The sequence below is a fragment of the Gossypium hirsutum genome, chromosome A03 (assembly GCF_007990345.1).
Source record: "Gossypium hirsutum isolate 1008001.06 chromosome A03, Gossypium_hirsutum_v2.1, whole genome shotgun sequence".
Taxonomy (NCBI): domain Eukaryota; kingdom Viridiplantae; phylum Streptophyta; class Magnoliopsida; order Malvales; family Malvaceae; genus Gossypium; species Gossypium hirsutum.
Genome location: NC_053426.1, coordinates 57,760,437 through 57,776,149, shown reverse-complemented (window position 1 = coordinate 57,776,149; position 15,713 = coordinate 57,760,437). Strand labels below are relative to the sequence as shown.

Genomic DNA, 15,713 nt, shown 5'->3' with positions numbered 1-15,713 from the left:
AAACAAAATGGGCCTAATTCAGTGTTTCACACGGCTCATGCACTTCCACACGGGTAAACCACACACCTGTGTGAGGCACACGAGCAGGCCGCACGACCGTGTGTCATGGCTGTGTCGACTAAAAACCAAGTCAGAATTGGACATGGCCTGAGGACCTTCACACGGGCATGGCACATGGCCATGTCCCTGTCGAGCCAAAGTCTAATTCTACTTGGAAAAGGGTAATTTCGAGGGTTTTGAAGCATTCCAAAGTCTATATAAACACCCTTAAAATGGGACACACAGAGTGGAAGGCAGAAAATATTAAAGGATAGCCATCGGAATCAGCTCGGAAGCAGGATCTACTTCAAGACTGAAGATCTCCATTCAATTTCCCTAAAAGTTCTTTGGGTTTCTTTATGTTCTGTTGTTTTCCAAATTTTGAGATGTTTTCCATTATTACGAACTAAACTCCCTAAATACCTAAGGGAGATGAAACCTATGACAAATCTTATTACTATTTGAATCATATGATAAATACTTATTCTTATTCTTAATTGTGAGTTTTACTTCTTGTTTTGATATTTCAGGATATTAATTCAGGTCTTGATTTGCTTATTCAGTGGAGCAAAAGTCCCTGTTTAAGAGTAGATCATTCATAATTAAGCGGAGTTGCATACAATCCTAAAGATAGGATGGCATAAATCTGCCGGATTAGAGTCAAATCTAATAAGGGAAACCATAGATCGAGTTAATGTGACAATAAGGGTTTTAATTAGAAAGAGATTTCAATTAATCAACCTAGAGTCAGTTGTTTTTAATCTGGAAAGAGATAATAACATAACTAGGGATTTCTACAGATTAAGTCAAGTGAATAAATCATCTAATTCAGAAGTAAAAAGTGAAGTCTAGGTGGATTCTTCCTTGGGTATTGTCTTCTCCATCGATTTTCCAAAGAATATTTTCCAACTTTTATCTCTGCCGCGTTCTTAGTTAGTTAGATAATTAAGTTTAGTTTAGAAAACATCCCTTCAATTCTTAGGCTAGATAATAAAAAGATAGCAATTACTAGTACTTTTATTCCTCGTGGATACGATATTTTAAGTCTCACCTCAACTATACTACTATTTGATAGGTGCGCTTTCCTTAAGTCGAATTTTTAGTTAGTTTAACGACCATCAAGTTTTTGGCACCATTGCCGGGGACTAAGATATTAGGAATGCTTAATTTTTATTACTTTAGCCATTTTTTATTATTGCAAATTAATTTCTAAATTTTCTTTTAGTTACTTCTACCAGGTTTTTATAGTTTATGACTAGAAGAAACCCGTCAGGACCTTTACTTTTTGATAGTGAGATCGAGAGCACAGCTCGCAAAAACCAAAGAGAAATAAGGCGAAGCCTACAATACATAGAGGAAGAGCGAGAGGGCAATATTCACAGTAATACCGAGGAGGTGGCTGATAATCAGAATAATCTGCTACCTCCTATGGTTGCTGCAAATCCAGTAAATCAAGATCCTTCTCCTCATACTATGTATGATTATGCTAAGCCCAATTTAATAGGAACTGAATCGAGTATAGTTAGACCTGTTGTTGCTGCAAATAATTTTGAACTGGAACCTAACACGATTCAAATGATACAACAGTTTGTTCAGTTTGATGGTTTGTAGGATGAGGATCCAAACACTCATTTAGTAAATCTTCTGGAATTTTGCGACACTTTTAATATCAATGGCATTTCTGATGATGCCATTCACCTACGATTGTTTCCCTTTTCATTGAGGAATAAGGCTAAACAGTAGTTGAACTCGCTACCACGAGGGTCAATCACTACTTGGGAACAAATGACCGAAAAATTTTTACTTAAGTATTTTCTGCCGGCTAAAATGGCTAAATTGAGGAATGATATCTCTTCTTTTCTGCAGATGGATCTAGAAACAATTTATGATGCATGGGAGAGATACAAAGATTTATTGAGAATGTGCCCTCACCATGGGTTACCTCTTTGGCTACAAGTTCAAACTTTTTACAACGGTGTGAACCCCTCAACAAGACAACTGATTGATGCAGCCGCCGGTGGAACTTTAAAAAAAACAACTGAAGAGGCTTATGAATTTATTGAAGAGATGTCACTAAATAACTATTACTAGCAAGCCATGAGAATGAAACCGATAAAAACAGCTGGTGTTTTCAACCTCGACGCGGTCACTATGCTATCTAACCAGGTAGAACTTTTAAATAAAAAGATTGATGGTTTGTATGGTTCTACTCAGGTACATCCAATGATGAGGTGTGATTCAAATGAAGGAGGAATGCACAACATAGATTATCCATCCTTCAACCCTAGCACGGAGGAGGAACAAGTCCACTATATGGGTAATAATTCTAGACCTCAAAATAATCCATATAGTAACACTTATAATGCAGGTTGGAGAAATCATCCCAATTTTTTGTGGGGTGGTCAAGGAAATCAAAGACCACAACATCCTCCAGGTTTTCAACAACCACCTTACAATAAGGAAGAAGCCAAACCTTGAATAAATGCTCACAAAATTCATCTCGGTGTCAGAAACATGTTTTCAGAACACTGAAACAGCTCTTAAGAATCAGCAAGCGTCGATTCAAGGGCTCGAAACTCAAATAGGATAGATTGTTAAGTTGATTTTTGAACGAACAGAAGGTAACTTTCCAAGTAACACTGAAACTAACCCAAGAGAATAGCTTCATGCGATTACTGTTTGAGATGAAGAAGGGTTAGCTGAACCGAGGCAAGAAACTGTGGTCAGCAATGATAAGGTTGAGGTAAACCAAAATAAGAAGAATTCGGTCATTAAAGATTATACACCACGTGTTCCATATCCAAATGCGACGAAAAAAGACCACACAAACAAACAATTCGGTAAATTCCTTAAATTATTAAAAAAATTACATATTAACATACCGTTTATTGAAGCTCTTTCACAGATGCCAAACACAGTTAAATTTTTAAATGAGATTTTAGCAAATAAATGAAAGTTAGACGATTCATCACACGTGGAGCTAAACGCAGTATGCTCAGCCATTTTACAAAAAAAGCTACCCAACAAACTAAAAGATCCAACGAGTTTTACTATTCCTTGTTTAATTGGTAGTTTAAATATTATGAATGCTTGGCTGATCTAGGGGCGAGCATTAATGTCATGACTTATAGAAAGTTTAAACAACTCGGTCTTGGGAAACCCAAACAAACTAGGATGAGTATTCAATTGGCAGATAAAACAATTAGATTTCCTAGGGTATTATTGAAGACGTGCTTGTCAAAATTGATAAATTTATATTCCCACTTGACTTTGTTGTTCTAGACATAGATGAGGATAGTGACGTACCTTTAATTTTAGGAAGGCCCTTTTTAGCAACTGCTAGAACTATCATAGATGTTGGCACATGTTAATTGATAGTTCGGGTAGGAGATGACACGATTAAACTTCAAGCTAGTCATTCTGCTAACATATCTAGTAATCGAGACGATTGTTTAAGTTCTATTAACTCGAGTAATGTTAAGGCACAAATTTCTTTGTAGGAATCCCCTAGGAAGAACATGATAGACCATCATTCTAATCCATGCAACAAAAATAGAGTGACTCACGAAGAAAGAAGGCCTCAGATTGATGAACTAGACGAATGGTGAACACATGTCAAGGAGAAACCAAAAGCACACGATGAATCAAAGTGACACCACGATAAGCATAGGGATGAAACAAAGCAATTTAAGGTTGGGGATAAAGTATTGTTAGATGAAAAAGACCCTCAAATTGCTACCTCAGAGCATAATACAAACGAAGCGATTCTTTTCACGATATTGAATACCTTCCCACATGGAACAGTCGAGGTAACACATGCTGAATTCAGAACTTTCAAGGTAAATAATACTCGACTCAGACCTTATTTTGATAAAATTGATAGCAGAGGTGAGGAGTTTTAAATCCTCAAGCCATCGTGACCACACGAAATTGAGGTAAGTCGAGCTTAGACTTTAAATAAGTACTTCTCGAGAGGCAACCCGAGCACTAACACCACTAACTAGTTTATTTTAGCTATTTTTCGTGTTTTTTATGCAGGAACACTGACCCACACGGACGTGTCCTTGGCCGTGTGGAAACAGGGCTAAAACAAATTCCCAAGTATCGAGCCACACAGCCGTGTGATACGGCCTTGTGGACCATGGTATGGACACACGGGCGTGCCCTAGGCCGTGTGAAACCTGGAACTAAATTTTCAAATTTTAAATAAGTCAAGGAGCCCCACGAGCAAGGCACACAGTTGTGTGTTGGGACACACGGGCGTGTGGGATATAACACGGGCGTAGGAGAAGCGAAGGAATCACCACATGGCTGTGCGATGCGGCCGTGTCCAATACTGACTTAAATCATCAAACCATAAGCACAAGTTATGAACATGGGAGTGGTGTACCGAACACAAGCATGGGAGAAGAGAACGAATGTGTACACGCCCGTGCGACGCAGCCGTGCGCACCACACAGCCTGGAGACACGGGCGTGTCGAAGGGAACGTGTGCAACACTGACTAAGATTTCATGAAAAACACGGGCTAGGAGCATACCACATAGGTGTGGGCCATGGCTGTGTGGCCCAAAACTAGGCTTACACAACCGTGGCCCCCTTTTATTCCTCTGACCTAACCCTAATTATCTCCCATTCCTATAAAAAACAAACTATTCACCCTTCACTATTCCTCCACCTTCTCCAACTAGCCACCTTCCCCCTCTCCTTTCCCCTTCTCCCTCACCCTCTCCCCCTTAGTTCACGCACTACCCCGTCGACCGACCCACCCTGCGCACGCACCAAGCCCCATCAAGCACCACCGCCGTCCGTCAGTCATTTGTCCCTCCTTTTCTCCATTATCTTCCTGTCTTTTACTTTATTTATTTTATTCATTCTTGGTTATTCTTTCCACTATTGATGATTTCCATGGTTATGATTCTTATTTCTGTTTAGTGATCTTCAATTTTACTGATGATAAAATTTGACTTATGCATATTGCTACATTCACTTATCATCTCTATTAGTTCTTTTTGGTCTTTTGTGTTTTCTTTGGTTTTCATTTATTCCTGCTCTACCCTCCCCATGATTAGTATTATCATTATTTACTTTCTATATCTTATTTGCGTCTCAGTCTCTGTTTAATTGTTTCTTTATCTATATAATGCTTCCATGCCTAATATAATTAGTCTATGTCAGTTCCTAGTCATTTTTATTCTTAATCATTATTTCTAATATCTCTATTTTTAATTATAACTTGATTTGTCTTTTAGTTCGGTTTTGTTTATATTCAGCACTATTTTCCATCTTTTATTTATCATTATATCTTTGGCCCCTTTGATTCATATGCAGCGTCACTACTTGGTTTTGGTGTGCTTGAGTAGTTGTCCATATTATTTTAAAAACAATTTATTATTTTGGACTACTCAGATTTTTTCTTGCAGGTTTGGGGATTATTTTATTGATGACTTACAGTCTTTTATTTGCAGATATCATGATGAACCCAAAAGGCAAGAAAACTGTAGTTTCCACCTCTAAAAAATGGAAAGGAGCGACATCCTCCTCATGTCCCACCACTGAGATACGACATTCATTCCTCAAATTTCCACCAGGGCCCTAGGAAGAATTATTTCTGATTCTACGCGTACGACCCCCGTTGAATTGATTGGGTCACATTAGACCAGGTCCACCTAGTCTGTGATATCTCCATGCCCTTTTGTCACACACATTAATAGGGAGACGAGAGAGCACTGGCGTCGTTAACACTTACGATGCATACTTCCTGTGAGGCATAAGGCAAGGGCACATTCTTGATCTTGCATACTTCATCGCCCTTGCCTTTCGCCATCAAACCAAGTGACACCGAAAGGGAGTCATCAGCCTTGGGCCATATGTGACTCATCTAGCTCGATACTTTGGGGTCCTAAATATAGTGGCGCAATCCTCTTCGCTAACACTCATTGGCCAGATGTCCCCACAGGGCATCCAAAGTATGCTCCATATGAGGATGATAGAGCGCCGTCGTGGGTTCGATCCTCCTCAATACCGACTAGAACGAGCTATCGATGAGAATGACCCTAAGGATATTCCTGACGATATTCGTTCATTTCAAGAGGACCCACCTTCATAGCTACCACTGAGTCACCGACCAGTTCATGCGGCTGCTTTATTGTCTGAAGTTTCTGACCACCTTCATTGCTTTGAGCAATATTGCACTCAGCGATTCGACAGCATCGAGCTGACTTTACAACAAATTTGCCAACATTTTCACATATCGCCTCTAGCACCACCACCTCATGATCCAGCTGTCGATGAGGACTTTTGAGTCCTTTTATTTTCAATTTGTTTCTCTTTTTTATTTTATTTTTCTTTTTGCGTTTCTTTTTTACTTTATTTAAAAGACTTTTATTAGTATAATTTGAATTTTCTTTTATCTAGTTATTTCATTATTACTAACCATAAAAACCCTATCCATATAACTCCCTAAAACATTACTGATGGCATCGCAGTTTCAAAAGGTTCAGTTGATTGGTGCTACTCAGGAAAAGACAAACAATCCTCCATGACTGCCATGTCCTACTTGACCACGACCATAGCCACCACGACACCGACCACCACGATAACCTCTTCGCTAGGCGCTGTAATTGTGGAACCTAACTTCTACCACCACCTTCACCTTTGTCTACATGCCACATACTCATCCCTTCCAATGTATCTAAACCCGCTTCCGCTCTTTCCATGACTACATCCAAATTCAGGGCAGTTTTACTTTTCCCCTATTCTATGATATTATACTTATATTGTCATTATCTATCTTAGTACATTGAGGAAAATGTACATCTTAAGTGTGGGGATGTTCTTTATATATCAGAAAACTCCTGAATCTCTATCTTATTCTCAAATAATTCCCTCATACTATTATTAGAGTGAATTCTGATTGATTTATAATTTTTATTAATATGTTTTGAATTTAATCATAAGGAATTGTGCATTGATTGTTCAAACTTTAAAGGCATTAGAGAATCAAGCATGATAAGTTGATTTTGAGAATTAAAATTACTAGGTTGTTTCCCTAAATTGAGGTATTATCTTGAAGTTTTGAATTTACAAGATTGACATGAAATACCCATAATTTTCGTGAGATTTTGAGACTTTTAGAGCATATATCTCTCTTGCTCACTAATTTTATTGGTTATGAGTGTGACAACATTGATTTGTTATTCTAGAACTTGCTTCAATTATGCATGTCAAGACCACACCTTTGAGTTGATATATTGAGATGACAAAGGCACTTAGGTTTTAACCCATTTACCCCATAAAAAGCACACCCACATAATTGACCCCTAGTGAACCCCTTTGAGCCTTAACCATTGTTTCTTGATTTTTCATTTAATGTTAACCCACAACTTAACCCTTTTTGATTCGTTAAGAATTTCTCCTTTTTTATTGACTCCCTTTTTATCAAGATTTGATTTGATTAGTTGCCTAACTATGTTCGTTCATTTCAATTCCTGAATTATTTCTTATTATGTACTTTCCATTATTGTACTTATTCTTATTCTTTAAAAAAACCGTATATTTATATTCATTTAGTTACATATTGTTCTAAAGAGCTTGGATAAGTTAAAATCATTATATTGAGAGAAAAGCTTACTTCACTAGTTTTGGATAGTCTTAATTTTGGCAATTGTTTTTTTTCTAATTCAGTAATTAGCTTTGTTATTCTAAGTTTGGTAACTTATTAAATTAATCTGGATTCTAACCCTATCTTTTTCAGCCTTTATCCACACCTTTAACCCAAGCCCTATTACAACCCTGTTAAAGACCTTTTGATTTGTGTATCATCTCATTTATAGTTGTGGAGATTTTATTTTCATGCAAGCATATGGTAATAACTTTTCATGCTTGACTATTGAGGGCTAATTAAACACTTTGAGTGATTTGAGTGAATCTTTAGTGAGGATGTCAACCCTCGTCGATTTGGAATTAAAGGTAATTACTTAGATAAATAGGGATACCTATGATTTTATGATTAAAATGCTCAACTTGGATTGTGTGAAACTTTGATGTTCTTTTAGTTAGACTCTCAATATATGATTACTTGTGGTTTACTTAGATACATTATTAATGAGAATTATAAGTTGAGAAGAATTTATTTTAATTGAGAGTTGAGGATTTTGCTTGAGGACAAGCAAATGCTTAAGTGTGGGGATATTTGATAAACCATAATATATACATATATTTTCACCCATGTTTAACATATTTATGAATAATTTTTCCTTAGTTTCATAGAAGTCGATGCTCTTAATCCCTTAAATTCATGTTTTATACTTAGGCGAGCTTAGGAAGGCAAAAAGAGTAAGAAATGGGCCAAAAATAGACAAAATGGGCCTAACTTAGTGTTTCACACGGCTCAGGCACTTCCATACGAGTAAACCACACACCCGTGTGAGGCATACGGGTGGGCCACATGCCCTTGTGTCATGGCCGTGTCGACTAAAAACTAAGTTAGAATTGCACACGACCTGACGACCTTCACACGGCCGTGCCACACGGCCGTGTCCCTGTTGAGCCCAAGTCTAATTCTACTCGAAAAAAGGGTAATTTTAAGGGTTTTGAAGCATTCCAAAGTCTATATAAACACCCTAAAAGAGGATTAAAATGGGACACATAGAGTGGAAGGCAGAAAATATTCAAGGATAGCCATCAGAATCAGCTCGAAAGCAAGATCTACTTCAAGACTGATGATCTTCGTTCAATTTCCCTACAAGTTCTTTGGGTTTCTTTATGTTTTGTTGTTTTCCCAATTTTGAGATGTTTTACATTATTATGAGCTAAACTCCCTAAATACCTAAGGGAGATGAAACCTAAGACAGATCTTATTACTATTTGAATTATATGATAAATACTTGTTCTTATTCTTAATTGTGAGTTTTAATTCTTGTTTTGATATTTCAAGATATTAATTCAGGTCTTGATGTGCTTATTTAGTGGAGCAAAAGTCCCCGTTTAAGAGTAGATAATTCATAATTAAGCGGAGTTGCATGCAATCCTAGAGATAGGATGACATAAATAGTCAAATCTAATAAGGGAATTCATGGATCGAGTTAATGCGACAATAGGGGTTTTAATTAGAAAGGGATTTCGATTAATCAACCAAGAGTCAGTTGTTTTTATTCTCGAGAGAGATAATAACATAACTAGGGATTTCTACGGATTAAGTCAAGTAAATAAATCGTCTAATTTAGAAGTAATAAGTGAAGTCTAGATGGATTCTTCCTTAGGTATTGTCTTTTCCATTGGTTTTCCAAATAATATTTTCCAACTTTTATCTCTGTCGCGTTCTTATTTAGTTAGATAATTAAGTTTAGTTTAGAAAACATCCCTTCAATTCTTAGGCTAGATAATAAAAAGATAGTAATTACTAGTACTTTTAGTCCTTGTGGATACGATATTTCCAGTCTCGCCTCAACTATACTACTGTTCAATAGGTACGCTTGTCTTAAGTCGAATTTTTAGTTAGTTTCAATATGATATAAGTATGAGTTGCTATGAGAGTGAGATATGATATATATATATGTGAATCATAATCTAATGAACTATAAGAAACATATGGCTGTGTGAATGTATTTTGCCTTGAGTTATATGAATGAATTGATCTAGATTGATGTTATGTGCTAAGTTTATTTATATATGGCTTACTAAGCTTTTGAAAGCTTACTTTGTGTGTGTTTTCAACTATTTTATAGATATCGAAGCTACTGGAAGCTCGGGGATCGTCGAGGATCATCACCACACCATTGAACTCTATTTTGGTACCTCTTGAAAATGTGAATATTGAAGTATGGCATGTATAGGCTAGAAGTATTTGAATATGTTTTGTATTGTGTATATCTAGCCATATGATATGGCTTGGATTTGGTTGTGTATAAGAATGAATTATGGCTATAAATTATGTGATGCATTATGGTCAATATGATATGTTCAAGAATGGCCAAGTGAATTGGTCAATTTGGTAAGTTTTGGTATGTGCTTATGTGAGGAATTGACAAGTTTATGGCATGAGATTGAATGAAATGAATTGAGGTTATGAAACTCATATTTCGTATGACTTTGGCTTAGGATTTGATATGTTTTGGTTTGTATATTGAGGATGAAATTTGTTGATAATGATATGGGATGAATGGTTTATATTTTGGATGTGAATTGGTTGAAAATTTGGTATAAAATGTTTTGGTTTTGATGCTTATAGGGATGGCCCAAAATGGGTGGCAATTTGGCTTTACAAATAGCTTATTTTTGTCCACACGGGGGCATGTGTCTCAGCTGTGTGTGACACACGGTTATGTTACTCAGTCGTGTGTCCCTTGGGGACCCTACGATTTAAATTCAGTATACCCTATAGTTTTGAAACGGGCGAGACACACGGGCGTGTCTATCGGTCGTGTGTGGCACACGGGCTGGCATATGGGTGTATGGTCGGCCGTGTGACCCAAGTCAGTAACCTCCCTAATTTTCACACGGCCTGGCACACGGTCGTGTCCTGTGGCCGTGTGGACAAGTCAATATGTATGCCCTATTTTGCCACAGCATAGACACACGGGCGTGTGACCTTTAAAACTTTGAAAAATGTTTAAGTTTTGAAAAATTTTGTATCTGTCGGGTTTAGTCCCAACCCTTTTCTAAATCACGTTTAAGGTCTCGTTGACCTATATAAGGGACTCTGTAATGATGTGTGACTCTGATACTATGATTGTGAAATGAATACAAAATATTCCAATATGTCAGGGAATGCCTCTTAACCCTAGTCCGGCGACAGATACGGGTTAAGGGTGTTACAATACACACCACCATTTACAAGCCAAATCTCATGACTAATATCATAACTCAAAACATACCCAGATAATACTAGCCTATACATGTCATATACCATATATACAAAGCTTCAAAAGTACCAACAAGATGATCAATAGTGTGATGACGGTTCCTCATGACCCCCGAGTCCGAGCTAGCTTCTGTAATCTATAAAATAGTGAAAAATAAACACAATAAGCTTTAAAAGCTTAGTAAGTCATATACAAATAAAATTATCACATGATTCAACACCATTTCCATCAAATAGGTAAACTATGAATAAACACATATAAGTTTACAAACCTTTCTCATTGTACACATACTTAATATCATAATTGAATTCATCAATTGCTTTCCTTTTTAATACTTGTAAGAATCTCATACATACCTGAATCACTTAACTCATTCACACATTCTTTCTCAACTTGACTTTGCTCGTTGAACAATTCGGAATCGTTAAGGATACTCTAAAATCACAATAGCTCGTACAATGCCATATCCTAGATTTGGTCTTACATGTTATCACATATCAATGCTACTATCCCAGATAAGGTCTTACACGAAATCATATAACGATGCTAATGTCCCAGACATGGTCTTACATGTAAACACATCTCGGTAATCCTAATGTCATGACATTCGTATCTTATTGTGACAGCCCTAAAATGACCCTAGTCGGAAAGCAGTTTCAGGACCGCTAAACTGAGTCACCAAATTATTTGAATATGATATTTATTGTCTAAAATATGTGAATATGAATGTGTGAAAGTTTTGAGCTTCGATTTAGTCAATTGCATGTGAATTTAATTAATAGGACTTATGTGTGGCACTTTTAAAAGGTGATAGGTTAATCTATAAGGACCTATTAGTGCATGTTATGAAAATAATGGGCTTGCATGTCAAATTTCCACCTATGACAAGTAGTGGCCGGCCATGCTATGGGTTAAAGCCTATTATAAACATTTTTGTGTTAGTGATTTATGTTAGAAATAATAAAATAAAAGGTTAGTAATAAAGTAATAAAAAGGGAGGGGTGATGAAAACAAAGTTGTCTCATCCTTGCTCCCCCTATTGCCGTGACTTGAGGAAGGAAGAAGAAGAGGATTTTCTTGCTTCATGATGGGTTGGTTGATGTTTAGGAAGAGGTATGTTAATGCTCTTTCATTGAAAGTCTTTGTATATTTGGAGTGGTCATCAAGTATAGAAGCTAACTCATGGCAAATGTTTTTGTAAATTTATGAAGATGACATTCGGTCATGGATGTTTGTATTTCTTTGATGTTGTTTTTGATGCTTAGGTGTATTGAGGGTTGATTATAGATGAGTTGAGCTTGGTAAAATTGAATATTTGAGGCTTAATTGCTTAATGACAATTGGCTATGTTGAAATGCCAAATTAGTGTTAAATTGTAAGTATTTAATTGAGTGTTCGAATATGAATTTAAGAAGAATGATACATTCGACTATGCTTTGATGTGCTTGGATTATTGTTCATTGAGTAGGTGATTGAGGAATGATTAGAAGAATTTGAATGCTAAACTAGTTGATTTGTTTATAATGTCCGATTATGATCAATTATAGAGATGTGAATAAAAATTTGTTTGGTGATATATATATATGTATTCGGCAATGGGATAAAATGTGTATCAAGGTAAGTTTCATGGTGATTATGCTTGTGATGTTGGGTTAATATTCGGCATTGAGTAATGTTGGGGTAAGGTGATTAATCGGCTATGAAATTACCTAAATTAAATAAGCATGAAATCGAGTCATGGTATGTTTTATCGAATATGATACATATTGAAATCTATTGTTTTAGATATAGATTAAATGATATGTGATTGCCCAATGTGATAGTTAAGTGAATAATATTGGTTAAGTACTTAAGCAAATCTATTGTTTTACTTAAGCTTAAGAGCAAAGAGGATCAAAGTCGGATGGGGGAAAAGAGAAAGTAAACAAATAGCCGTGGATATCTAGTCGTCGACCACTTCCGAGGTAAGTTTTAAGTGATTAAACGTTGAGTAAATTCAATCATAATAGGACATAATGAGTTGATTTAATAAGATATGATGTGGTCATGATATGTCTTAAACTCAAATGGTAAGTTCATATGTGTTCGGACTTGGAAAGTTAAGAGCAAATTGTAATAATTTGCTTTGGACAGCAGCAGTAACGTGATTTTAGAAAATCACTATAAATTGTTGGTGTGGAATTATAGGCTGAATAAAATATGTAATCAAGGCTTAATTAGTCTAGTTTCTTATAAAAGAGACCTTGTGAGCAAACAAATTTCCTATAAAGAGATATTTAAAGTTGTGTGAGACGGTGTCAGAATGACTCCGAAATCCCCTGTTCTGTTTTTAGAAAATCATTATAAATTGTACAAAAATGGTTATAAGATAAAATTTAAATGCTTAGACTCCTTAATGAGTATAGTTTCAAATGAAATCAAATACAACACATTTTGAATTCTGTAAAATGAGAAATTTGATTCATAGTGAAGAGTGGTCAGATTAGTCAAACAGTGAAACAGGGGAAACTTTAAGAAAAATCTGGTATTGATTGGCCAAACCTAAAATTCTGAAAATTTTATGGATGGAAGATATACGAGTCTATATTCAGGAAAAATTAACGGCAAGTGATTTGGAGTTTTGTAGCTCCGGTTATAAATAATTTAGTGACCATTGCTCAGGAAAACAGCTCGTAGTGAATATGTGATTTTGTTGTAAACATGGATAAAACTTGTTTTAGTTGCTCATAAGCTATTTATTAAACCCATACTTGAAGTCTAAATCGTGATATTGTAAGCTTATGAGTATTCGAACATGAAATGATAGTATGGCGTAAAATTGAATTATTCATTGGAAAGTGATGGATGTAGATTCGGCCAAGACCAAGTCTGTACATGATAGTATATGTGGTATGTGAAGTATATTTGCATAAATGTGAAAGTGTATATATATGTGATAAGGCCGAATGGCCAATGTGATGAATGTGAAAGTGTATATATATGTGATAAGGCCTAATGGCCGATGTGATGAATGTGAAAGTGTATATATGTGATAAGGCCGAATGGCCAATGTGATGAATGTGAAAGTGTATACATATGTGATAAGGCCGAATGGCAAATGTGATGAATGTGAAAGTGTATATATATGTGATAAGGCCTAATGGCCGATGTGATGAATGTGAAAGTGTATATATGTGATAAGGCCTAATAGCCGATGTGATGAATGTGAAAGTGTATATATGTGATAAGGCCTAATGGCCGATGTGATGAATGTGAAAGTGTATATATGTGACAGGGCCGAGTGGCCAACGTGATGGATGTGAAAGTGTATAAATGTGATAAGGCCGAATGGCAAATGTGATGAATGTGAAAGTGTATATATATGTGATAAGGCCTAATGGCCGATGTGATGAATGTGAAAGTGTATATATGTGATAAGGCCTAATAGCCGATGTGATGAATGTGAAAGTGTATATATGTGATAAGGCCTAATGGCCGATGTGATGAATGTGAAAGTGTATATATGTGACAGGGCCGAGTGGCCAACGTGATGGATGTGAAAGTGTATAAATGTGATAAGTCCCGAAGGGCAATTGTGTCAGTACTATATCCGGGTTAAAACCCCGCAGGCTTTATGCGAGAATATTATCCTGATTAATGTCCGTAGGCTTCGTGCGCGTACTATATCTGAGCTTTAAAGACCCGACGGCTAAATGCTAGGATTCAAGTAAGACTTTGATATTGAGTATCTGCATTAAGTTACCATCAAATAAGTATTATGTATTCAAGATGTTCAGGTACGTATTACTTACTCATCGGTGGAGTGATTTCGAGGTGAATTATCAGTATCAAAGAGGTAGGTAAATGTGATTAATATTATAACTCAAAATGTGAGAGTGTGCTTTGGAAATATTTGACCATCTAGGTCATTATTATTCGAAAGTATATATGTGGCAGCCAAGTGTTGCGTTTAATGATATTATAGATCGAGATGAAGCTCTAGATTAACTTCATCGAACAGTTGAAATGAATGACCAATAATAGTGATTGAGAACACTTTGTCTTGCTTAAAACTTACTAAGCATTAAATGCTTACTCCGTTCTTTGAATCTCTGTTTTATAGATTTTGGTTCGTCAGCTATCGGACTCGGGATTATTGAAGTCGAAGTCGCCCACACTATCAAGCCCTTTTGGTACACTTTTGGTTGAACTCTGAAAATTGCATGTATAGGACTACCCTTTTTGTAGTGGGTCATGGACCCTTTGGATTTGTATAATTTTGGATAGCCATGTGAAAATGGCTTATATATGTTTGAGCATAATGTTATAATCATTTAGTATGGATATGGTTATTGAGAGGTGTGGATATGCTTAACAAGGATTGGCCATGGGAATGGTCAATCACTATCATAATTTGTGCTATTTATGCTAAAAGGGCTAGTTGAATCATGGAAACTATGAAATAGGTAAAGTCTACCTTAAAGGCAGATGCTGATAGCAACAGTGATGTAGATTTGGAAAATCACTAAAAATAGTAGGAATAGAATTAAATAGTGAATAAATTATTTAAATGAACCTTGATGAATCCACTTTCATATGGAAGAAACGAAATGGTCATATGAGTGGTATGTTAAGAGATAATTAGGTTTTCGTGAGACAGGGCCAGAACGGTTTCTGGATTCCCTGTTCCGACTTTGGAAATTCATTATAAATTAACCAGAGATAATTAGGAGTCATGCTATATATGTATAGATTCCTCTATGAGTCTAGTTTCTATAGAAACAAACGGCATCAGTATTGAAGCCCTGTACAGGGAGATATCCAAATTGTA

At 36.2% G+C, this 15,713-nt stretch overlaps 1 non-coding gene across 1 annotated transcript; it reads right to left on the bottom strand.

The window, feature by feature from the left end:
* Positions 1-1,872: 1,872 nt before the first annotated feature.
* On the bottom strand, positions 1,873-1,979 carry LOC121227765 (small nucleolar RNA R71). Its single transcript, XR_005925288.1, has one exon. It is a non-coding gene; the product is annotated as a small nucleolar RNA R71 (small nucleolar RNA).
* Positions 1,980-15,713: the final 13,734 nt, after the last annotated feature.